At 39.8% G+C, this 27,227-nt stretch overlaps 1 protein-coding gene and 1 long non-coding RNA gene across 5 annotated transcripts in view; both read right to left on the bottom strand.

Moving 5' to 3' along the window:
• Positions 1-27,227, bottom strand: part of ct (homeobox protein, cut) — a 135,390-nt gene that overhangs the window by 31,883 nt on the left and 76,280 nt on the right. The gene's annotated exons all lie outside the window — the stretch shown is intronic.
• LOC149899341 (uncharacterized) lies at positions 22,778-24,604 on the bottom strand. Its single transcript, XR_016457959.1, has 3 exons — positions 24,231-24,604; positions 23,681-23,816; positions 22,778-22,927 (listed from the first exon to the last, which is right to left on the bottom strand). It is a non-coding gene; the product is annotated as an uncharacterized LOC149899341 (long non-coding RNA).

The following is a 27,227-nucleotide window of genomic DNA, read 5'->3' on the forward strand; positions in this document are numbered from 1 at the left end:
GCTTCACATTTCATTCGAATTATGACGGGAGCGGCCGACAGCGCATCTATTGAAATTAAAATGCGAAAATTTATCGGCCATTTAGTGGATTGTCACGACATCACTAGCGATTCATAAATATTCACAACAAATGTCGCGGTGCTTTTACAAAACGGGCCGTTGATTGACAACATACGTCATCACATCTATCAAGTATGCGTGATCGGAAAACCGCATATAAAAATACCCTGCGAACGCTGTATCCATTGCATATCTTTTACAATGGTGATTGTAAATTGCATAGTTTTGCATTTGAAATTCAAAACATGACAATGACGTTGACAGCGAAATTGGCGGTAAATTTGTCTATAGCTTGACGTGACTCGGATTCCATTTTTGAAATGCATTGACAGGAGCCATTAGTAGTTTCAACGATTAGTTTCTGTCAGATGTTCGTTTTTCGCTTCGACGCGAGTCGATAGCTCGAAATTCACGCGGCATAGACAATTGGAATGCAATTGTAGTTTTGTGGCAGCCGACAACGAAATGAAGCAATTATAAGTTCGGGGAGCTCATTTATTGCCTGTCTATCGCTGCAGTTATAAAACAGAATAGAAAACTAAGTTCATGTTGTTATTAGTTCGTATTATGGAAAGCAATGTATCCTGCGCTTTATAGGTTTTGTCGTTTATTTTCTAACTTATCGCCTTTGTTCCTTGTCTGGTTTAGTCATCGAGTTGTTTTTGCAAGTAATTTGCATTTATTAGCAAGCTAGATAGTAGATACCTATTACCTACTATGGAAGGTAGGAACGTCTTGATTTTGGGGCATAAATAACGGAGTGTTAAGGTTTATATAATTAACAAACAGAATGGTTGCAGGTGCAATTTTTCAAAACAACCAAAGACAAGTAAGAATTAAATAGGTGTAATAAATAACCGAAGCAGACAATTTGGTCAGCAACGGGGCCGACACGTGATTGGCCGCACGCGATACGATGCAATTATACGAACGTCATGAGGAATTAAAAGAAATGCTTTTTTCGCGAAATGAAAATTTTGGCGTTAAGGCGATGTGGTGCGCGCGAAAATATAAACTGTGTGTAGGTTGGAACAACAGCTGTTAGCTGTTATTATAGATGTATGTAATTAATTATTTTCATGAAAACTTAAAATTATGTGAAATGTATGTAGAAGATATTATGTATTACAATTTGAATGGTGCAGGTATAGACATTTGGATAATGCAACACAAAAATTTGACATTTTTGAGATTGATTATTTCAATAATGATTTCTTATTTTGTATTAATCTAGAATCTAATCAAGCCAATACAGATAATAAATATCAACTCTAGACAATAAAATTTTAAATTTAAAAAAAACAAAGGGGGTGGTAACGCCTTAAAATTTTCGCGTTTTCGGCGCACATACATCAAACCGGGGTGTTTTGCAAAGATATCAGAAGTAGATAATTTTGAGTAATGTAGTGAGGGTAAAAATGTGGGTTTTGGTAAAATATCGTTTTAGCCCAATTAAAATTTGGATGATTATTCATGCTTTTGGAAAGTATCTTCACATTTTAGTATCTAAGAAGCAAGATAAATGAATTAATATTCTTTACATATTTGTGACATGGTTGAGATAGCTCATAATATAGATAAACAAAAAGCAGCTTAAATTGTTTCAGAATCAACACATGTAGATTCTAATCTCCAATTAAAAATGAATCTTAAAATAACTCTAATAAATGCTATTTTATACCTGTTACTTAAATTGTTAAGTAATCTAATATTTGCATGAAAATAAGGGAAATTTAACACAATTTGGATATTCGATGTCAAGGATAAATGACTCGGCTGAATTCAGTTCCGATCCGGGAGTACCGGAGATTGATGAAGTTATGACTTCAGATGTGACTTGGTTTATTCAGTTTATAGAGAATATTTGGGTAAAGCAATGTTTTAGAAAAAATACATAAAGTATTGAAAATCAAAATAAAGATCAGGTTAAACATGATGTGTATTCGGATGGATAAAAAAATTCATAGCTGAAACCAAAGAAAATTAGTGCATTGCATTACTTATAAAAGGAAGTAAATTCTAATAATATTAACGAGCTGTTGACAGCGTTAAAAGAAACAAAAAAGACAGGAAAACTTTATAAATATTGTTTCACCTCAACGATATATTTACGTGCAAAATAATTCATAAAAACACTTAGTTCTCATTAGTAATAAAAATACAATAACATTTAACGTCCAATAGTTACTACGGCCTTCAAAAATTCCGATGCTCAAAAGAAAAAAGCTACCCATATTACAAAACAATTTAACGCAATTATATTTAACAGGTTTGTAAAGTATTTAAGATCTACAATAACATCCTTAAAACGAAAACAACAGAACAATTCATAAATGACAAAATTCGATATACAGCAATTAGTAGGGACTTTTCTAATTAGACAAATCAAATAGAAATAAGGTATAAAGGAATTGTGCAAATAGTTTAAAGAAAGGGGGACTTATCGTTCGGTTGCAGACAGTGGAAACACCACTTTACGGTAATGATATTAAACATGTAATTGAGTCTATTGACGATAGAATTACGAAAGCAACTAACTTGTTAAAGTTTTTATTGACATATGTAGAAATAGATACTCTCAACAATGAATAGTACACAAACAAGTTATTTTAAAGCAAAATTTTCCATCTACGCATGTATCTTTGCAAAAATACCCCACATAACTTATAAGCCATATCCAGTATACAAAACGAGCATAAGGGAGCAGCAAAAAGCATTTTTGAATATAAAAACACCAACAATTTTATAGCACAAGATAATTCAATATAATCTAGAGTGCGTTTAAGATCCAGGCTTTAATTACAGTCTAGATGCCTAGTACTTATCATTCTTGCTCAGCAGATGGTCAAGTTATGTTGACACATTGCAAATCATTTTTTCATACAACACGCTCGCCGCCATTATAATTATAAATAAAATTGACATTAATTACCACATGAAGTGGGTTAGCGATTTCTAGAAACATTTCCATTTTATGTCCTTTTTTGATTGTAGCAACATTGTGATCGTTAGTCGCTATGAAATGTGGCCGGGAATTTTAATATTTGTTTCTGGTAATTGCCCTGATGTTAGAATATTTACGGTGCTCATAATAAACTGAGATATGCTATTTTCTTTACATTGCACAAGTACCGTGATTTACTCTTTCATTTTAATCTTTCTTAATTGCACTGAGTAATTGCGCAACTTTATTATTTTTCGATTATTAAACCTTCCATATAAACAAACATCGTAGTCGTAATTAACGACAAGCTATCAAAACCGAAACACAAAATCGTACAACAGCTAATTAGAGTTAAAATGAAAATGCGGTCGCTCACATTCGTACAACAGATAAAAGCGAGACACACATTAAAAAATCAATACTAGAACACAACACTCACAATTAAGACGAATCCCTCAAACGTCATAGCACCCTTATACGCGAGCTTACACACGCGAAAACATCCCCGCAACCTTATTTCGTAGACGATAAAACCCACTTTCCGATAAACTTATTTCTCCTACCCGCAAAACAGTAAGAACCATCCCGCAAGCGAAATTGTCACATTACATCCTAAACAACTGTAAAAGAAGGTAACAAAATCGAAAATCGAATAGCAACAGTTGATGCGGTAAAGAATTATCCTACCAGCAAAAATATACACCCCAGTGGGGAAGTTTGGGCAATATGCAAAAGTTGGGGAGGTTGGGGAGACTGTGATTAGGCCGTGTGTGACGATGCGCATCTTATGCCCGCATTACCCTTTCGTTTTCCTTCCGATAGCGGCCTTTGTATGCCCCTTTATCTGTATAAAAAGTAGATCATACGATACCAATTTTCTTCTAGCTTTTCATAAACGTTTCGTATTGGCGCCTTTGATACTCGGCCCTTTCATCTCGCTCGATCGTCGCTCCATTACGTGTTGTAATCATCGAGCTAAACTTTCAATTACGTTGCGAATACGTGACAAAAAGTTCTCGCATCAACCAGTTATTGCGTCAAGTTTTTGTCCCGACGAAGTTACACCGCACAATCGACTGGATGTAATCCCCATTAGCAAAATACACTACGGGGTGGACTCGTTAACACACTTTCCGAGTTTCCCATCGAAACTACCCCCGTTTAGACTTCCAAATACGTTCGAGGACAAACTAATAAACGTGAATGTTTAATATTCTACCAAATCTTCGCCCCCACCTAAATTTCAATACGAGCTTAAGTAATATCGGATTCGGGACCGCATTCAGAAGACGAACGGCGTAAGAGACAAGCCGGTCCGCTGCTTGCGACGTTTCGCTTCTGGAACTCGCAAGTGCCTGATACAGACGTTATGGACGATTCAGAGAGTGATTTCCCTTGAAACCAATGTAGCATATAAATACCATTATTCTGAAACAATACACATTTTCGCCCTCGTCGTGTTGTTTTCAAGATGCGAACGCTTTCTGAATATTCAAATTGATTCTTGCGTCTTCAGAACAGATATGTTATAATCAACAATTACGCGGGATCTTGCTAAATCATTTTTAATGACGTAACGTCAGTCCTATTATCCTTGACATATTAAGTAAGCAATTTTTCGTTAATGTTTACGGGGAGTAATTCCTCGCTTACCCCTCCCGCCACTCACACATCGGCGTCTAATGAAATCAGACATCCCAGCGCAATTGTAGATTCAATTAGTACACAGCAGTTGCCATTCTTATCGGAGGAGACGATTTTACGAACGAATTAATCCGAAAACATACGATTCCTATCTCCCCTCGCCCCCACCGTCTTTGGAAGTGTCTATACGTATCGGCTCAAGTTGTTTTATTTGTCGTGTGTAATTAAGTACCTAACATAAATGAGAACGACGTATAAAATTCATTACAATCAATATCACGCACACAGCCTCACAAATCGTCTCGTAAGTTTTCATTTACATTGATAAGGCAATTATCATTTTTCAAACATAATAAAGTGTCGCATTTATCAATCGGTATTTATAAAAATGTCGCACACAAACCGTTACGAATGTTCTAAATTGGAACACATTTTGAATTTGGAATTTAATCGAATTAAAGTGACAACTCAATAAAAGAATCAATTTTATAATTCGAGCGCGCAATCAAAACATTGGAGCGTGACCGATCGGTAATCATCGATGGATTATAGCGAGGGGTAGGAAAAATAGGGTTTTTTAATCTGTGGCTCATTGATCAATTGATCGCGCCTCAATATTGACGATTATTGATATATTGATATTAATGCCACTCGTGGGGTGACTGAATGTCGACGTCACCGCAATTGAATATTGTGTAAATCTTTTGTACACAATTTTATTGTGGTAACATTGTTTGCGTTACGTTCCATTATTGATGTTTGACGTTCAAAAAGGTTTGTTTACTCTGTTTTGATTTGGCGTGCAATTTAGACGTTTTTATACAATTCCTTAATTTATTTAACTTCAATTTTAAAAACTCAACGTATGTATCACATGACATGTATTTGTTCGCAGATAAGAGTAATAAAACGTGACGTTTCCATTTAAAAGGAGCGACATGTTGGATTCGATCCGAGTTAATATGGCGACAATATGTACCATTCCATATTCAAACTTCAATACTCGAAATTGACACCGCAATATTCCAAATAGAAATAAGATTGCCTCGGGGGGTGCGTGGAGGCAGTTTATTATATCCAGGAACGTCTTCACGATTGAAACCAATTGTTAATTGAGCCATATCTATGAAAATTGCGTCTGTGCGAGTCGATTCTTATCGTACCCGTTAAATTTATTGTACAACGGCGGCTTTACAATGCACGATTCGGAGGAATTAGATGGTTTCCATATTTGAAATATTAAATTTCGAATTTCGAATGTAGTAAGACGTTCTAGAAATTCAATTTTCGAATTTCTTAATCGTTTAAGAATGTTGTATACAAGACGTAATTAAAAAAAGAATACCTACTTCCGTAAATAATGAAAATATTGCTTTTTAAATTTCGAAGTTATCGTATTTTAGAATACGTTCATTTTAAGTTCTATTTTCAAAATTCTAAATCGTTTGAAAATGTTGCCCTAATTATGTATTATCTAAATTAAAAAAAAAACTTCCGTAAACATAAACGAATTTTTTCAGAACGTTTTCTTAAAACAAACGTGTAAAGGACGAGCACACGCAGGCGGTAACGGGGCTCCCCGCGCAGCGGCTCCACGTGTATGGAGCGGAATATTAACGCTGCACGTGGAAGAGAGGCGCACCGCGGTTTCGACGAGGCGCACCGCGGTTTCGCCTATCGCGCTGTACTCAATACACCACGTGTATTGCGTTTACACGTGGAGGAGGCGTGGCCTAGGCGGCACATACAAGACAGCCGCCGCCGCTTTTGGATGCCGCCGCCGCTTTGAGTCTCGCCGCCTTTTGGATGCCGCCGCCGCTTTGTGCCTCGCCGCCGGGCGGCCGCTTTGAATCTCCCCGCCGGCGACGCATATAAATAGCCCGAATTTTTAAATGGAGTTCAGTTCGAGCAAGTGCTTATTACAGACAAGTAGTTAATAAGTAATAGTGATTAGGAATTGTAATTGTAAAGAGAAAATATATGTACTTATGTATGTCGAAGGAAGGGTTTTATTTCGACCACGAACCCAACAAAATTATACAGTCCACAACAACGTGTGGTCCTTCGATCGCCGGATAACAACGTGTGGTCCTTCGATCGCCGGATAACAACGTGTGACCCTTCGATCGCCGGATAACAACGTGTGATCCAACGAGCACCGGATACTTCAAGGAAGAAACGCTGCACGTGGAAGACCAGATCCTGCCGAAGAGAGGTACGCATCGGCAACGAGCTCACCTTCGAGGGACGAATATCGGCAAACCGGTAACGTTGGTACTAGCCTGCTGGTGTTTTTGATCGTCACCAGGCGAGTCAGGTACCTACCGACGGGGCCGCGCTGTTGGTACTAGTCCAATAAGGTGAGTCGTAAGGTTTTTTACGGGCAGACACGGGCCGCCAGTGGTGACCTAGTGGTACGCGCCGGGAATCAGGGGTGCTGGTCAGCGGAACGAGTCTGCCAGTATAAGCCTGCGGTGCGTCACCTCTTTAGGCATGGTGGTAACCCGCAGCCAGGGTGACGCTGTGGAAGTTGAAGACCGGAGCCAGGAGACAGAGCGTGTGCGGCAAGAACGAATGCGGCGGCTGGTGCTGGACCCGTTAGCATCGCCGTCTGACGCACGCTTCACGTCAGCCACAGAAACAATGGAGATCCCGCCGCAACCGCGACGGCATTCGCCAGCGAGATCCGCTAGATCGGTGCGGTCGTCGGCGAGTACGGCGCGGCGGATTAAGGCGGCGGAATTAGAAGCGGCAGAGCGACTCGCCGCTATCCAGAGAAAAGAACTACAAATTGAGAAAGAACTAATAAATAAACGCTTACAGTTCGAGGTGTCCGCCATACAGGAAGACGAGGGCCTGCCGGAAGATGCCGTCACCGCGACAGAAGAACGAAACAAGGTGGACGAGTGGCTCCAGTCACATCCTGTGCCGAAGGATGACAGACACCAGCGATCCGAACAAAGAAGAGGAAGATCGCCGACGCCGACCAGACGAACAGGAATAGAGCAGCTGGCGGCGTCCCTAGAGAAGATGGCGCGACCGCGCCTACGCCACGCGGACCTTCCTATATTTTCAGGTGCGATCGAAGAGTGGCTGCCGTTCCGAGCAGCCTACCGGGACACAAGCAGCATGTACCAAGTGTCCGACGCAGAAAACATCCAGCGGCTGCGTACATGCCTGAAGGGGGAAGCAAGGGACGCCGTGGCAGCGCTGCTTCACACTGCTTCATCACCTGAAGCAGTCATGAAAACCTTGGAGCAGTGCTTCGGGAGGCCCGAGATAATTATCGACAGGGCCATGGAGGACCTGAGGAAGCTGCCGCGACCTGGAGCAGCGGCCAAGGACATCAACAGCTTCGCTGTGAAGGTACAGAACGTGGTATGCATACTTCAAACCATAGATAGGAAAGGGTATTTATACAATCCTATGCTAGCAAGGGAGATATTGGACAAACTAAGTCCGCACCTGCGGTCCAGATGGTGCGACTATGCATATTCACAGGAAGGAACGGCAGATCCGGAAATTGTGGTGCTGTCCCGCTTCCTGATGAGAGAGGCGGACCAGGCGCTCCGCTACACATACGCGCCGACGAGCAGCACTGCGCCAGCGCGCAGAGACACCACGGCAGCAGCGGCAGCAGCGGCAGCGCGACCTGCTCCACCAAGAAGGAAGTCGGCAGTATACGCCATAGTTTCCAGCAGTGGTGATGAAGAGGAGAAGAAAGAAGAGAAGAAAGAAGAGAAGAAAGAAGACTTCTGCCTGTGCTGCGGGCGCGACCACACCATGGTTGCCTGCCCGCGCTACGCCAAGCTGTCGGTGGATGAGCGGTGGGCGCTGGTGAGGGAAAAGGGCGCCTGCTTCAAGTGCGCCACGAAGAGACATCGGCGCATCTACTGTCGAGCGAAACCATGCGGCGTGAACCAGTGCCGCCGCCCGCATCATTCATCACTGCACGACGTAAGAAGAGAAGAGCCTGCTGCGTCGACCGAAGAAACCGTCATGGCGGTTGCTGACCGCGCAACCGCACCGCCCCGCGCCGTCCTGCTGAAGATGTGTCCAGTCACCGTCGTCGGCCCACGGGGGGAGGTATCGACGCACGCACTGCTCGATGAGGGCTCCACCATCACCCTCATTGATGAGGACCTGGCGCAACAGATCGGCGCCGAAGGTCCCGCCACGCCGCTCCGCATCCACGGGGCGAACATGGAGCAGATTGAAGAAGGAAGTCGACTGGTGACTGTGCAGCTGCGGGGGCAGAGCGACGGGACACTACACGACCTGCGCGCCCGCACGATGAAGAAGCTACAGTTGCATCAGCAGTCCATCCCGGGTTCCCTGCTTCGGTACAGACACCTGCGCGACATACCGGAACATGAGGTATGTTACGAACAAGCACGCGCGGGAGTCCTGGTGGGTACCGACCACTGGGAGCATATCGTGACAAGAGAACTTCGGACGGGCGGCGCCGACGAACCTGCCGCCTCCAAGACAAATCTCGGCTGGGTGATACATGGAACAACGCCGCGTCGAATGATCGTCGAAAGGGACTGCGTGCTTCACGTCCGAGAACAGCAGCAAGCGGACCTACGGCTGCACAACCTGGTGGAAGAACACTTCAAGATAGAATCATTGAACATAGCCAGTAGACCGCGCATAGGTGAAGCCGACCGACGAGCAACGTCAATCGTCGAGATGACTACGAAGAAGACGCCGGGCGGGTATGAAATCGGCCTGCCATGGAAGAGAGATAATGTCCGCATGCCGCCGAGCTACAATGCCGCGCTGCGGAGACTTCTGAAGATTGAAGCCAAGATGGACGCCGCGCCGGAATTCGCAGCCGAGTACACCAAGCAGATGAACAACTTATTTGAGAAAAGGTATGCGGTTCCATGCGACGGCAGTGAAGGCGAGAGCAGCGTGTGCTGGTACCTGCCGCATTTCGCTGTGACCAATCCCAACAAGCCAGGGAAGCAGCGATTGGTTTTCGATGCGGCAGCCAAAAGCCACGGGACTTGTTTAAATGACGAACTGCTTGAGGGCCCAGACTTGCTACTATCACTGCCGGGTATATTATTTCGATTCAGGGAAAAGGCAGTGGCAGTCACGGCAGATATAGAGGAGATGTTCCTACAAGTAAAAATAAGACCCGAAGACCAGCCAGCGCAGCAGTTTTTATGGAGGGGGAGCCGACGCGACACGCCGCCACAGCACTACAAGATGACGTCCATGATATTTGGTGCAGCGAGCTCTCCGTTCATGGCGCATTACATCCGTAATCATAATGCGCAGCAGCACGCAGAACAGTATCCAATGGCGTTGGAAGCGATAACGAAGAGCCACTACATGGACGATCTGGTGGTGAGCTACGCCGACGCGGAGGAAGCCAGACAAGCAATCGAAGAAATACGGACGGTGCACGCGGCGGCAGGCTTCAAGCTACGAGGATGGAACGCCAGCGACAGGAGCGTGCTGAGGGACGTGCCACGAGAACTGCACGCCAGCACACCAACGCAGCTGGGAGGAGCGCAGCCAGCCCCAAAGATCCTCGGGCTAATTTGGGACGCCGAACAGGACGCGCTAGGATTCAACATAGCAATGAACAGGGTACCGGTGGAGGTGCGAGATCGCAAGCGCCCGCCAACCAAGCGCGAAGCATTAAGTGCGGTAATGTCAATTTATGACCCACTAGGCCTCTTAAGTTATTTCACCATCCGTGCTAAAATCATATTGCAGAGCCTGTGGCGCCTCCAGATTTCATGGGACGAACCTATACCCGAAGAAGAGGGCGAGCAGTTTGCGGGCTGGCTGGCGCAGCTGGAAGCGGTCGGCGCGCTACGTTTGCCGCGATGCTACGCAACGGACAACGTCGAAGACATCGAGCTGCACGTGCTATGCGACGCCAGTGAACAAGCGTATGCAGCCGTGGCGTACTGGCGTATGCGGCGAACGGACGGCAGCGTACAAGTGAAACTCGTCTCGGCGAAAGCAAAGGTGGCACCACGGCGCGCGCAGACAATCCCGCGCCTAGAGCTGCAGGCGGCGGTGATCGGCGCCAGACTCGCCGATCAGATAAGAAGAGAGCACAGGTATGACATATCTCGTACTTGGTTTTGGACAGACTCATCGACGGTGGTGCACTGGGTGCGCAACGATACAAAGAGATACACGCCGTTCGTCGCGCATCGCCTCGGTGAGATTGGAGAACTAACACAAAGGGAAGAGTGGCGGTGGCTGCCGACTCATGAAAACGTTGCCGACGACGCCACCCGCCTAAGTTTCACCACGGGACATGATCGATGGTTCCAGGGTCCAGAATTCCTGACAAAGACGGAGGACCAGTGGCCCACGGAGAAGGAACTACGAGAAACTACGAACGAGGCTGATGTACTGCATGTAAGCGAGCTGCCACGGAAGATGGAATGGCTGCCGGATCCAGAGCGCTTCTCCAAATTCCGCACACTGGTGGGAGCAACAGCAAGGGTGCTCGCATTCATCGACATACGCATCAGACACACGGCGACGAGACTAGAATGTCGCCACCTGGAGCAAGCCGAACGACTGCTGGTGCAGCGCGCACAGAACGACAGCTTTGGAGAAGACATAAAGCGAATCAAGGACGCACGCCCCATCAGCAGATCCAGTAGATTGTACAAATTGGACCCGGTAATGGAAGACGGCGTGCTGAGAGTAAGGGGCCGCATAAACGCAGCCACGGCACCCGACACAATGAAGAAGCCGGTAATCCTCGACGGCCGGCACAGAATAACCAGACTAATAGTGTTACAGGAACATTGTGCCGCCGGACACGCCAACCGCGAGCGCGTCACCAACGACCTGAGGCAGCGCTACTGGGTCATCCACCTGCGGCCTACAGTGCGCGCTGTGGAGAAGAACTGCGCGCTGTGCCGAGTACGCCGAGCCATGCCGCAGGTCCCAGCCAAAGGGGACTTGCCGCGCGCTCGCCTCGACCCGTTCCATCGACCCTTCACCAACTGCGGGGTCGACTACTTCGGGCCAATGATGGTCAAGATCGGACGAAGAAGAGAGAAGAGATGGGGCGCGCTGTTCACATGCCTGACATCGCGCGCCGTGCACCTGGAGCTCGTCGCATCTCTGTCAACGGACTCAGCCATCATGGCGCTGAGAAGGATGGCAGCGCGCAGAGGGTGGCCTCGTCTGATGTATTCGGACAACGGAACAAACTTCAGGGGCGCCGATCAAGAACTGAAGAAGGCGTACAACGAGTGGGCGCCGGCGCTACAAGAAGAAGCGCTGCGCCACCGGATGGAGTGGCGCTACATACCGCCAGGTGCGCCGCATCAAGGCGGTGCATGGGAGCGGCTGGTGCGGTCGGTGAAAACCGCGCTCGGCGCGACACTACGGGAGAAGGCGCCGCCAGAAGAGGTGCTGCGGACTCTACTCACCGAGGCGGAGTTCGCGGTGAACGCGAGGCCGCTGACTCACGTGAGCGTGAGCCCAGACGACCCCGAAGCCCTCACGCCCAACCACTTCCTGTTGGGCTCCTCAACGGGACTGCCGACGACGGGGCCGTGCGACGAAGCAGACCGACGGACCTGGCGCGCCAGCCAGGCGCTCGCCGACCACTTCTGGCGCAGATGGATCAAGGAGTACCTACCGACGCTCGTGCCACGGGGGGAGGCGCGAAAGGACACGCGACGCCTCGAGGAAGGTGACGTGGTCATCATCGTGGACCACGTCTTGCCGCGCAACACATGGCCCATGGGGGTCGTGGTGCGCGTTCACGCCGGGCCGGACGACGCTGTGCGGGTAGCCGAAGTGAAGACAAAGAGCGGGATCTTCAGACGCCCCGTCAGCAAGCTCGTCGTGATGAAGGAGGCTACGCAAGCTACGCCGGGGGGAGGACTGTAAAGGACGAGCACACGCAGGCGGTAACGGGGCTCCCCGCGCAGCGGCTCCACGTGTATGGAGCGGAATATTAACGCTGCACGTGGAAGAGAGGCGCACCGCGGTTTCGACGAGGCGCACCGCGGTTTCGCCTATCGCGCTGTACTCAATACACCACGTGTATTGCGTTTACACGTGGAGGAGGCGTGGCCTAGGCGGCACATACAAGACAGCCGCCGCCGCTTTTGGATGCCGCCGCCGCTTTGAGTCTCGCCGCCTTTTGGATGCCGCCGCCGCTTTGTGCCTCGCCGCCGGGCGGCCGCTTTGAATCTCCCCGCCGGCGACGCATATAAATAGCCCGAATTTTTAAATGGAGTTCAGTTCGAGCAAGTGCTTATTACAGACAAGTAGTTAATAAGTAATAGTGATTAGGAATTGTAATTGTAAAGAGAAAATATATGTACTTATGTATGTCGAAGGAAGGGTTTTATTTCGACCACGAACCCAACAAAATTATACAGTCCACAACAAAACGAATAAGACGCATTTGTTTGTTCGCACAAAACTATAATTTATGGGAAAACTTATTTGCTCTATATAAGCGAGTTAGTCGAGTTATCATTTCTAAATTGGAAGTTCCCGACAATAGTTAGACAAATGAATAAATTCGAATGGAAATTTCCTATCCGTGAACAATAGTTAGATTTTAGAGGCTTGTATCTCATACAGACAGATTGATTGGGGCCTTAGCAAGGCTCCCAAGTATGGAGGAGGCTTTATTTTATTAATTTCTATTATGGTAACATTATTTCCAGCCAGCTTTTGAAAATAGAATTGATATAATTTAATTCTGTTCTATTTTTGAATGTTGTTTGTCAGATTAGTTTTTAAAGTTTAAACTGAGAATGTATTTTTGGAATAAGTGTACAATTATAATATGAGGTATTTGTGCGTTTGTGATTTTAAATAGGTAGTGGAAAAACCAGACCATTTATAGATTAGTAGTTGAGTTGTATGATTGTAGACTTTTGTTATCGGTATCTAATATTGCGTGAATCACGGTGTATTTTGTTTTTTATTTTTTACAAAATGTTATATCACGAGTTTAAAATTACTTGTACTTAATATAACTAGCAGCAAAATGTACCTATCAAACCCAAAACACCTTGCTACTTGTAACATAACCACAATACCAAAGAGGGTTTATCTGAAATATCAAATAAACTATCATTCGATCCCACCAAGTACTAAATCATAACATTGCGTTCTCATAAATTCCGATTCTCTCTCCATATTTCGCTACCTGAGTCGTTTGTTACGATTTTATTATGAAAATGAATGGAGTGGGTTGTGGAGGGGGGGGGGGGCGATCAAAAGGGTTCCTAATTCGTTGCACACTATAGCAACTAGAGAGTTTTATGGACCGAGTCTTTTATGGGATAATCAAATTTTGTAATATTAATGCGATGGGTGTATCGATTTGTCTTGGCATTGATAATTAAGTTTTACTAGGATAGGAATTCAATTTAGAAGTGTTTGTAAAATGATAGTTGAGTTCGGTAGCTAACCCGTGAAGATATAAATACATATAGACAATGTTTACAGTCATTCATTGCACTCAATAGGTTAAATAATTTTCAACATAGGTTTATTCTTTATCGACATACATATACTTAGTAAATTTGAGTCATTAAGTCAAGATATACAACTTTGTTTTAGACACAACTTTAAAACAGTCAAACTTCAAATCATTTGCCGTACATATTGTTTTAATAAATAATCATATACCCCACGTATCCCCAAATTGTCGAAACAAACATAAGTCGTTTATTTATTTCATTCAAACGTTCGTTATCAAACAGCCAATACAAACTTTCTGTATCGAGTCGAAACTCTTATTTGCGTCAAAATTAATTTGCGGCGTGCAAAATTTCAAATAAATACTCATATTCGAGTACGCTTTGTCGTACATCTAGTTAAGAATTAATTGGAATTTTCATTGTTAAGAATACATGTGTAATTAGAATACAGAGAATGTTCGAAGAAAATAATTCTTGCGTGTATCCCGACGCGGAGTAATTAAAAACGTTACCTTTGCTGTATAAGTATTAAACTGACATTTATTTTTAGTGTGGCAATACTATACAATATTGGGAGATTGGCTTGTTTGAAATAAAATAATTCAAATTCCGAATTCAAATAGAAAAGCGTGTTCTATTTTTGAATTGCGAATCAAAGAATAACAAAATAGAAATACCTATTAAGCAAACGATGAGTTGTAGTTAGCTGTTAAAACAATACGTTCTAAAAATGAATTCGTGATTGTAACACGTTTTATCGCCTGTCATAATGAAGCGTGCATCTTGAATCTTTTGTTTTCATATACGTTACATATCAAACATTAAATATAATCGAGGAAACCTGTGAATATGTAAATTGATCCTTGGAGATGCCTGACCGGAGTGAGTGAAATTTGAATATAAACTTTCAGCCGCACCGTATAAGCGTCATTTATTTTGGCCGGCCATAAAATATAATGATTTTTGACGTAGCCCCGGTTATATTAATTTTGTGGGTGCCGTATTATAAGGGGTGTTGATGTATCGAAAGATATTTGTACGGACTTTATAATTAAATGCGCAAAATTTATTGTTTCCAAAACTGTAGGTATGTGTATAAAACTCTCTTATTTCATCATTAAACACAGTATGTACTTATAATATGAATTATATCGAGTACGAAATTATTCAATACATATCCGCATTTGGAATTACAATACGACAAATTAAAATATGTATTCGTTATACGAAATTCACAAAACCAAAGTCACTTTACGCACCTGGTTTTAATCACCGCCGTTCAATTTTAAGCACGTAAAAAGTAGGAAAAAGTACACGATAAAGCGATCTCCTCTCACCGCTAAGAGATCCGACTGTATTTACATAAAAAACAAATAATACACACCGAGACGGGATGCGCGCATAAAATTAAAATCGATGAGAAATTTTACCCTTCGAATTAAATATCATTGGCCTGTCCCACACAGACGAACCCGTACATGCACACTTAAGATCTAGATTACAGTGAAAGGGTCGAAGGGCTGATATTTTAAAAACTGGCAACATTAATTCCTTATTCAAAAATCATAACCCGACTGGCAACGTTTAATGTTCCGTTATTTGAACGCGCGATTCTAGAATCGGTCTATTCCATTTTCAAAAATTACAAATTATTCTTACGACTCATTGAGAACAGATATTTTATAAAAAATGGCACAGTCCCAATGGGGTGTAGCTTAAAATATCGGTCCTTACTTATTTGCATACTAACTAAAATAATTTATTATTTTTTCTCGGAGGGTCGTCTATGTGGGGTGAGATACAATGGGTATAACTAGAAACTGAGTGTTATTGGCATGATCGCGTCGCCGGTTACATTTTTATGTGTTTAAAAACATTCATTGCCAACCTTACGACAGTTGTTTCGCAGATCTTAATAAACACTCAAGCGATAACGTAAACATGAAGATAATCCGTTCAAAAGCAATCTATCGAGCAGTTGGAGTACAACAACAACAACTAACAAAACAAATATCATATTAAAACATACGTGGAAATGCAATATTCGACGTCAAAACTGGAGATGCTTAAAAGTTGAAATCAAAGCGGTTCGGAAATCAAAGTACGGTCGGCAAACGAGCCGCTCGGGCGCATCCTTACAAAGTAGCGTGTGATTGCGAACAAAGAGGCGACGACAACTTCGCGAACGAGTCGGAAAAAGTTTGCCGACTGAACTCCGCTTTGACTCTCCATGTCATATTGTTCGACGTTTCAATCTCGTGTCAACAGTTATTAATTTCGGAACTGATGCGCTCCGAATTCCAAATTGGCATCTCTGCATTGTTTATCTATGTCGTTTCCGAATTCGAACTTTTAAATTAGCAATCGGACGATAGAGATATAAACTCGTTATCCGACCATTTTAATAATGAAATTACGGAACGGATAAAATTAATTCGAACAGTTCTGCGAACGGTGCAGACGTACCGTTGGATTGCGAACGAAATTATCATTCGTATCAAAGGGAATATTTTAAATATCTATACATAAACATGGCGGAGTTAGGTCCAGACTCACCCACACCACGCCCGAAGATTTACGCTCGCTTCATGCGATACTGTCTAAATGCTCCGGTTCACAAATGCATAATATTTAATTCTTTTTTTACCCGTCTGGACGTGCCTTTGTTTTAATATTGATGAAAATTTCTTTCACGTATGAAAATATTCAATTCATATAAAATGTTTATAAAAGAAAACGGTTTATAAAACGCATAATGAGGCTCCGTGAAAGCTCGTGTTCATGACGCAAATAATGCGGACGTTTCTAATAAGTAATAGTATTCTTATATCCTCTGTCTTGTTCTCGGTAATAAATAGTTTAAAGGTGTTCATTCATATGCAAATATCGAATGTACAATGGTCGTCGATCTAAGATCGAGGGACTTACGCATAATAGTTTGTTCCCCTTCCGAGACCTGTACTTAAAATAATTGTATATTACGATTTGTAACAAGAAACTTTACAACTTATCAATTGTTATATCAAAAACTGTTATAAATTACGTAGGTATTGGAAAATGTTTACGAATTATTTCTTTTATTTTTGGAATTACGTTGCCAGCATTTGACATTAGTGAGCGCCAAAACCACACACAGATAAAAAATATAATTAAAAATAGAACCATCAAAAATTCCATAACATAGATTCACAAAACAAAACAGACGAAGGGTCTGGAAAGATATCGGCAGAAAGGGGTTGATTTTGATTGAATATCTGCTATTAAGGGCCCACCCCACACATACAGACATTAAATAATACACGTTTAGTTTATAAATATGCATGAGTTTCGTTAAATTTTGTGCACCTTGAGTTTGAGGGTGAAGGCGTGAGCGCTGTTGCTAGTTTATATTTCTAGGACTGTATAAAATATTACGTCATTGTCTATTTTAAAGATTAATAAAAAAATTTTATCGCGATTGTATCTATTCCAGACCCCATTTATTATAATATCAACTACCATTCGCTTCTATTGTAATCACTTATGCAGTATGCTAAAAGAATTGTAGCTTGACATCCGTTCGACCTCTGTTTTCTGTTATGTCCGTAATCCATACACTTTGAGTGATAAGGGCATGACCCACTCAAAAAATCGCAGACAAATCCAGCTTCGCGAAATAGACATCTATAATTATACGCTCGGATCGTTTTGATTCCCGTATTCTATACATTTTAATATGATTTCCTCTTGTTAGCGAATAATTAATGAGTCATATTTCAGCGATGTGGGGTTTCCTCCGTCTTATTGTTTTCAGAGCTATTTATTTTTTGCTTCATACCAAATTAATTTGCTGTATTTATTTAGCTATCATACGCAGGCGTCTTTTGATTACGACGTTAATATTTGAAGTTTGTTTGTATTGGTTAAGAGCAAAACATATTTTTGTAATTGGAAATAGAAAAACATTTTTTTCATTGATGTATTTTATATTCTTTTTTTCTATTCCTTTCAGCTATAGATACAAATCAAACATAGCATGAACGTATTCATGACGTGCGAAAGAATTGGCAAGAAACTCTAACATATTGCGCTTGTAACGTGACATCTGTCACCTGTCACTCTTTGTCAAACATTTTGTTACAATTAATGATTGAAATTAACAATTAATTTCTAATTTTATTAAAGTATTTATTAATCAACGCGACACCAAATTGTACGTGTTTTAAAATAATGACACATCTGCTCGCTTTTTCTTTTTTAAATAAATTTAAATGTCGAATATTAGAACTTCAACACAAATCGAAAATCGAATTCCGCGACGTGTGTCATGTGAACAACTACAATAAATTTATTTGATATCGCCCCTGTTCCGCAACGTTCAATCTAAAACCAGAGGCATAAAGTTGAATTTATCTTGCACACGGAATTCGGAAACTTTAAAACATTTTCCTCTATGAAACTATGTCTTCATTTGATAAATATCAATTTTAATTAAAAGTGCGGTGTCATAGCGATGGTCGTTTTTTGGCGACCGTCCAGTATTTTTAATGAAGGTTTTTTCACGAAAACATAGAGATATGAATATTCGATAGCACGTCGCGGATAAGTACGTGTGTGACCTGTTTTATAAGCTACGGCGGTTTTTTAATTTTATTTGGTAATTTCCAGCACTTTCTATTCAACGGTACGTACAATATTTTACGTAAATGAGCAATTACTAATTTCGCGTAGTTTGTATTCAATTTATTTCCTACGTTTTTACATTCTCGTATTAATTATTAAACTGACTAAACTTTTGATTTGATGATTTGTATATTTCCAAAAACAAAGAGATGGCGCGAATTTCTCACATTCGCGAGATTGGCGCGCGTTTTTCTACATTATCTATGCATACCAAAAGGCGCTTCAGAAAGCACAGATTACACAAGATGCAATGCGATGACAGATCTGAAGAATATTTGAAATAGCCGTGTGTCAAATATTGCGGTAGGGGTAAGGTTGTTCACCTTGGAAGGGTTAAATTAAGGGTTATCATCGTGATTATGTACATTCGTTTGTGCATGCGTGGAATGTTATTTTTTTGGGCGCTTTGTTTTTCATTTGATCGATTAAAACGTAAGCAATTGTAGACGAAAAGAATGGCGCTATTGATTTGACAGTTGCGTATGGAGAAGAGAGTGAATTACTACGAAGTGATTCTTTATTAATCAGTTTGATTTGAAATTTATTTTAGAATTAGATCGATTTAGAAACAAAATATTGAAGAATTAAGGAACCTACAAATAATAAGGCATATATGCATTTCAGGTTTTAGAATGTAGTTATAAATACCACAGATAATTAAACGAATGGCCTAATTTTTTACAAACATCACAGGGGGTAAAAGTTACAATGTATGGCTATATATAATTCAGTTAGAATATGAATGTCTTAAAGGGGATATATCCCATGGGATGTGGGGTTCAAAAATCGTGATTGGTCGATATCGAACGGATTGGGGGTCCCTAATTTTAAATATATATCATCGATTGTATATAATTATGTTTGTTTGGGAGTATTGCGACATTTTGACGGGTTTAAAACGGTTTTTTGGGGTGGAGGATTGGAGATTATACCTATTTGGTATAGTTAAAAGTGAGTTAATAAGTTTTATTAGATAATATGTTTTTCTACATTTAAATAAATATTTATGTGGGTATTAACCGGTCGTTATTATTGAGTTATGAATTGTATCTACTATTCAATTTATTAGAAAAAAATAGAGAATATTTTTAAAATTGTTTCAGATATGAAAATGTTCGTCGCTCTATCTTTCCAAAACTGCTCAACAGAATTGCTAGAAATTCAGTATACACATACATTAGACAATTAGACATACTATTTTTGTATCAAGCAAATCCGCGGGCGGATCGCTAGTCTCTGATAGACATAAGAAGTATTATCGAATCAGTACATAATAAGGGTGGACATCGGGTGAAGGGTGAACCGAAAGGGGTTGATTTTGGGGTCTGATCATATCTCGTATATAAGTGCATCGATTGTTTTCTTAACCGATTTTAAAAATTGCGACATTTTTTTGATGATCAATTTTTAGTGGTAAGTAAAAATGGTCACTTTTTGTAAAGACTGGTTAATAATATATTCGAGGGGAAGTAAACGAAAAATAAAAAAAATGATTTACCTTACTCTTTTTCTAATAAGTAGACCTAGCTTAATTGTAAACCTTCAAGTATCAACACTACTTACACATACTCATATTGTATCGTGTGTACAGGCAATTCTTATACTTGGCCTATTGTAATCACGCATCTATCTCTACACCAAAATCCATCAAATCCAACACATCTATTTTAACACAAAAAACCCAAAATTCGCCTTAAAGCATTGCCAAAACATAACATAGCGTGACCAAGGCGCGATGTTTGACACGAACTGTTTCACAAATACCCGCTTTTCGGCTGCAATTAATGATCGTTATCTTCTAGAATAATCTGGAATTATCATAGTTCGTTAACTAGTTGGCGCTTCTTGCCTTACATTTATGCAATTACATTTTTTAAAGTGGGAAATATTCGCTAGGGAAATTACAAGCGATTTGATCCTGTTATCACTTCACTCTACACGCTTCAAACTTTCTTATCAAAATAACATGAACCTAGCCAAATATACTACAATTTACAATAGATACTAACCAAAAAAACAAATTCTAAAAATTTTCAATCGCATCAACTTCTGTCTAGCAGTTGCTAGCTACTAGAGGAGCACACAATAACAAACCCTTAGGAAATTAAAGTAATAAATGGGAATAATTAATCATAACGGTGCGGGTAGTGGCCGCGGGTTGACGCAAAAATAGTTGAATTTTGACATGGGTGCGATTGATATGCGTGGAACGATATAATTTGATACTTTTTTTAATTAATTTTAAAATATCGTTTTTTTGCACATTTATGTATTTATTTAAGTCAGTCAGATTCTACTTTTTTAATAATTAAGTAACTGCAATATACATTATACAGTCTTCATCTTGAATTTTTTTTATATATTGTTATATTTTTTTATGAATCTAGTTTCTAACAAATTTTTATTAGTGTCGAACAATATTCATGAATAAAGAAGAGATTAAGCGTTTGATATTATGGCTCCAAGAAACCGTAAAGTGTAACATCTTATAATATCCCTTGAGTACGCAACAATTAGCACACGCCATCAAAAATCCATACGCGAAGCAAGACATAAATCATCTCAGTACTAACAATGCCCCCATAAACACACCCTACATTAATTAATTAAAATTATTAATGACAGCTACGCAATAATGCGAAATCGATACAACATAAAAACACTTGAAGTAAAAATACTCAGCACAACGGGTTATTAATTCGTCGCTTAATACTATTCTTTTTTGTTTTCATGTTTTAATGGCGGGAATATGCAGATGGAAGCAGTTTTACGTTTTCTTTTATTGACAGTTTATGGTTCGGAAACTGGGAATGACTTTTCGAGTGCGTTCCGATACTCGACTTGGCGGGATGTTCCGTTTTTCCGAACTCAAATTGCCAAAGAGGTTGTGTAATGTTTTTTTTTTCTTTTAATGGCTTGCGTATTTACTCGTGTTCCAAGGAGGTTTTATAGGCACACATTTATAATTTCTTTTTTTGTGCAGCTATTTAGCTTTAGGGTCGTTGTTTTTGCATAATGTTGTAGACATACGTTTGAAATTTAAGGCGACATACAATCATGCTTGTGCACCTTTTGGGCTACGCCCCCTGGGTGGAGCATAAGAGCGCGTGGGACGCTTCACAAAAATCCCCTCGCCACGCCACACAACTGAATAGATGACGGAAACATACGGAACTAACGGAGGTTCAATGAACTTTACTTATATTCTTATATTCGCGCGGTTAAAGCTAAATAAAGCGATCCGGCAACGTCTTTTCGTTGCCGGGCCCATCGAAGTAGAAAAATCGACCTTTGTTCCTTTGCACGAATGTCGATTTTTAATTGGTACAAATCTGGTTACAAAAAATGAGCTTGTGACTAAATTATTTTATGATGTAATTATTTGTTATTGTTAGAATTGTCGCTACCTACGTTACTAGCTTATTTGCAAATCTTTGTAAACAAATTTTATAGGTTTTCGACATGGGCACTTTACGTACAATCTTCTTATATATAAAAATGAATCGCAAAATGTGTTGGTAAGCGCATAACTCGAGAACGGCTGAACCGATTTCGATAATTCTTTTTTTATTATATTCCTTGAAGTACGAGGATGGTTTTTATGTAGAGAAAACGTAAATATGTACCACGGGCGAAGCCGGGGCGGACGGCTAGTTATATATAAAAATGAATCGCAAAATGTGTTGGTAAGCGTATAGCTCGAGAACGGCTGAACCGATTTCGATAATTCTTTTTTTTATTATATTCCTTCAAGTACGAGGATGGTTCTTATGTAGAGAAAACGTAAACATGTACCACGGGCGAAGCCGGGGCGGACCGCTAGTATGATAATAAAAATACATAATAGAATAATGCTATTTACGTTTGTTTTTTTTTACATTATTATTGGTTTTAAAAGATTTAAAAAACGGGTTTTTGTTTTTATATCATATTTATTGAAAAAAAAAACAATAATAGACAAAAAAATATTATTTACAATTTTGATTATTTTTGAATAAATATATATCCGATTTTGATTTTGATATACTTAACATCAGATATTTTCGAATGCTGGTTTTGTTACCATTTTATTGTTCCAATGTTTATCTTCTTGATACGACTTCTTCTCCTTGTTCCGTAAATAAATATGTCTCTTGCCCGTTACTTTGAGCTATCCTTGTACATTGAGGTGCTGAAACAACCATAATAAGTTATAATAGGAGAACAATTAATTGATAATACCTCTTATAATACCACGATTATTATAAAGATACTGTCATCAAAACTAGAAAAAATTGCACAGCTGTGTACGTTCCCTTGTCGCTTTATTATCCTAGCCCGTAATAAACTCGATTGTCGGCGTCTTACATAGCAAACTTTCTGAGAAAATCGTTCTTTTGTTTGCAAAATTTTACGGTTGACCGCAATTATTCTAACAATTAGTAAAAAATTTCGCAGCTGTGTCCGTTCGTTTATCGCTCTATTGTCCTATCTCGTAAAAAAGTCGGCATCATAGTTACATAACTACAAATTTTTCAAATATTTTTTATATAAAATTTATAAGTCATTATGCTTATGCATAATATGCAAATAGTATTCATACAAACAAATTAAAAAATTACTCATACATACATTCATTCGAATTGATATATGTATAAATAAATATCCTTTATCTAATCCTTGTCTTGGGATTGCTCACATGTGTATAGAATTGTTAGTAGATCAGCAATAAGCCTAAAATAGCATGATAGCAGTGAAAGACCTCAACAATAGTTATAATACCATAAAAAAAAACAAAAAGTTATACGCAATAGGGTTGAAATAAAAATTGTTTCTGATCTCACTGGTAATTACCTACCCGTCAGTGATAACTTACACTAGTCTGAAATATTCCACTATCTTCAATCGTATGACTTATAAATAAATGACATAAGAATAAACTTACACAAAAAAGTACTATGTGAAACTGTCTGAAGATCCACATCAGTTTCTGGTAATCATGGTTGGTCTAAAAGACCAACGTGTCTTTATTGCATCCTGGCTTGCAAGCTGCACATCGGATTTTTCGTGGTCGCGCTTTGCTATTAGAAATAAACATACATACACAAATCAGTAGTATATTTATTGGAAAATGAAATCTCAAAAAAACAACTAAAACATTACCTATTTATACCAATAATAAAATTATAAATAAAAATAAAGACAGAGTGCATAAAATTATAAAATTTTGATTTGTGCGTTGCTAAATTCAGACTTTGTAAACATATATGTACTAATACAAAAATCATAAATAGGTAATGAAATCTCAAAATATGACTAAAATAATATTACTTATTACAAATAAAAATAACTATCAGATTTTCATTTATGCGTTTCTCAATTTAGACTTGTAAACATATACCTAGTAATCAAAATATTTGAAGTTGAAATCTTTAGACTTGTAGCGACCGAAAGACATAATAAATATAAATAAGCATGATAAACATTAAACTTACCTATTTAGATTCAATAACTGTAGTTTCTTCATCTGCCTTCGCAACATTTTCTTCCTAATGTTCTCACCATCAATGTTTTGGCCACCTAAATTCACCATGTTTATGAAAAACTTTAGTAACACTAACACTAAATCACGTATGCGAGTAGACAACGGCACCGCGCGAAAAAGTTGTACAGGACTGCTCTCTAAGACGCGTTGGCGTCGACTAACAGGAGGCGGAACGGCGGAAGCGACCGGCCTGCGCGCAATTTTTTGATCATAGTTTATAAATATATTTTTTTTTAAATTACTGATGTATGAATTGAAAAATCTAATCCCGTACGTCCCTCAAGAATTGAATGGAAGTGGATGTGGATAAAGTTTCATTGATATTACTTTACTATTGTCCAAATGAAATTGATTCATCGTTTAATTTTTGGGCAACTTCACAACGTTTTTCTATCGAGGCAAATTTTGTCAATCGTGTTTCAGTTCCCAAACGTCACTAAACAAACTCTTCAATTAAATAAATCGATAAATAAAAAAAATCAAATTCAAAGTTTTTGAAGAAAAAAATTAATTCTCCGTGCGCTCGAAACGTCTGTTTTGGGTCTCATTTCGCCTTAAGACGCTAATGTTTTGTTTTTAAAAATGTTAAGTGGCCAGTATTAAAGCTTGGTTTAATTGAAATTACAGTTCTAAATTCAATTTTTTATCTGTGACTGAGTGACAGTCGATACGGTCTGTCTCGTTTAAAAATGGAAGCTTTTAATAGTCACGCGATTCCGAGTAATGGTTTGACGTTTAGAGATTATCTGTATTAATGGCGGCCGTTTGAAACAATCGGATATTGACAAATCGGAATCATTTATAAGTAGGCATGTCGATAGCGTGTTAAGTGTTTTTTATCTAATTGTTTAAGCTTTGGCTTGTTAGGGAAATCCTTTATGGAATATTTTATTTAAGTGATGGAATTCCATAGAGTTTTATAAAGACTGAAGACTTATACTTTACCACAATTGTTATCAAAGGTGGCGCTTACCTGTAACAAAAAATAATAATTAATTAAAAATAGCACAAATATAAGAAAGTCATATACACATTGAATTAACATATTCCATATAACATAAAATATAATGCAATCTTGTTCTAGGTGTGGATTTGGAAACAAAAGATACTCGTCTCGAATTGAGAAAGCAATTACCGAGTCTCCAAATCTCAAGGGTGAACATGACACATTTCGTTAAGTCGCTTTTACACTTGATTTAGTGTTTCATAGTTGTAATGTGTATGCTTCTAAGTGCTAGTACATAAGTTGAGTATTTACTTGAGCTTGATTATGCTTTTTTATTGAAAAGTGGGGAAATATGCAGTTCGTAAAGCTCTAGATTATAATTATAGTAATATTCAGAACCTAACTTTGTAGTGAAAAAATAATATGTATTTGATGTAATAATTAAAACAAGAAACTCTATATTATCACACTAACTATATATGTATAAAGTTTCTTCAAAGACAAAATTCTAACGTAATTCGTGCGGTTAAATAAACGTGCGTTTTCTACATTTATTGTACAGGGTCCTTTATAAGGGTTACATCTAAGAAATTTATAAGTAGGCCCCGGCATAAGGGAATTAATTGTATTATTGTAGCAGATGAGGGATCGCGGAAGAATTATCAATAAGAGAAAGAAAACTGAACCGGGGAAGTAGGGTTGTCGATCTTGTATTATAATTGTTCATTGTTTTAAATGCATAAGGGCTTAACTGAATAAATGTATTGGAATAAGGTGTATGCTATAAGTCAACATTGTTGGTAGGTATATAGTTAATTTAAAACTAATCTAGGTAAGTAGTAAGTATTGTAGAACCGAATTACACTACGTCGCACATTTATACACCTAAAATTAGCATTACGGGTATAAACAAATAATTGAAATCTAAGATTTTATCGCGAGAACACTAAAATTTCGCTTATCACAGCTTTGTATATAACTTACGATTATTATATGAAATTTTGACACCTTAAAACAACGGGAAAACCGTTCGCGTCACGAATCGTAACACGCAATAATCGAATAGCGCTATCGATGGACCCTTTCGATGCGTGTCTCGATAAAAAACGTCAAATTTAAAAGTACAATAAAAAACAAACAAGCCGAGTGTATTAAAATTAAAAAGAACCCCGTTCGGGGGTAAATCGTAAATCAGCCGTCCCTACAGACTGGGGAGGCAGAGGCTTCGATTTTCCGCAACATTCGTCTTAGCATTAGTACTTACAAGTCGCTTGTTTCCTTTAATTGTATCGGTTCGACGCAGCGCGCTGCGTGTGCGGTGTGCGGTGAGCCGCGATTGGTGCGTTTGTCTCCAATGAGACCGCTAAGGAATCACTGACGTTCCATTTTTAAACATATTCTAGAATTCACAATTCGATTAAATTGCTCTTGCTAGCAAGGTCGGCTAGGAAAGGCAATTCAGCTTTTGAATTTCGAACGCGAATTGCGACTATTCGAAAATTCGAACGCCAGTTTGAATTCTAGAAAACCATCCTTTAAATTTTATTAGATTCCTATCAAAATAATTCTTTTAAAGTAATCAAACATCAACACGGAGCAAAGTAAAAAGTCAAAGAAGGGTTAAACAAAAAACATCGAATTAAAACAAAATCAACTCAAAAAGAAAAGCAATCTTATATTTTTCCCACAAAGCTCGGAACGGGGCTCGATCCATTGATCGGATGTTGTTTGAAATTCATCTGAATTCCTTGGGAAATAAGATTTAAAATCGCGTTTCTGTGTTATTGTGTAATTAATTAATACTTGTTTTTTGTGGAAAGACTCAGGTGGCGAAATACTTAAATAAATAATCGAAAGTATTAGGCCCTTCTCAATTATCGGGGCCGCTTTTGTTCGTGACAATGTACGATAAATACGTTGTAGCCTCCAATTTTTGGTTGGACATCGTTTTAATTGAAATTGCTGTATTGTGCTTCTATTCCCTGATAAACGGATTTAATT

This window comes from Colias eurytheme, chromosome 21, assembly GCF_061535395.1.
Source record: "Colias eurytheme isolate Ceu_HAF_F1 chromosome 21, ilColEury1 Martin Lab GWU primary, whole genome shotgun sequence".
Classification (NCBI taxonomy): domain Eukaryota; kingdom Metazoa; phylum Arthropoda; class Insecta; order Lepidoptera; family Pieridae; genus Colias; species Colias eurytheme.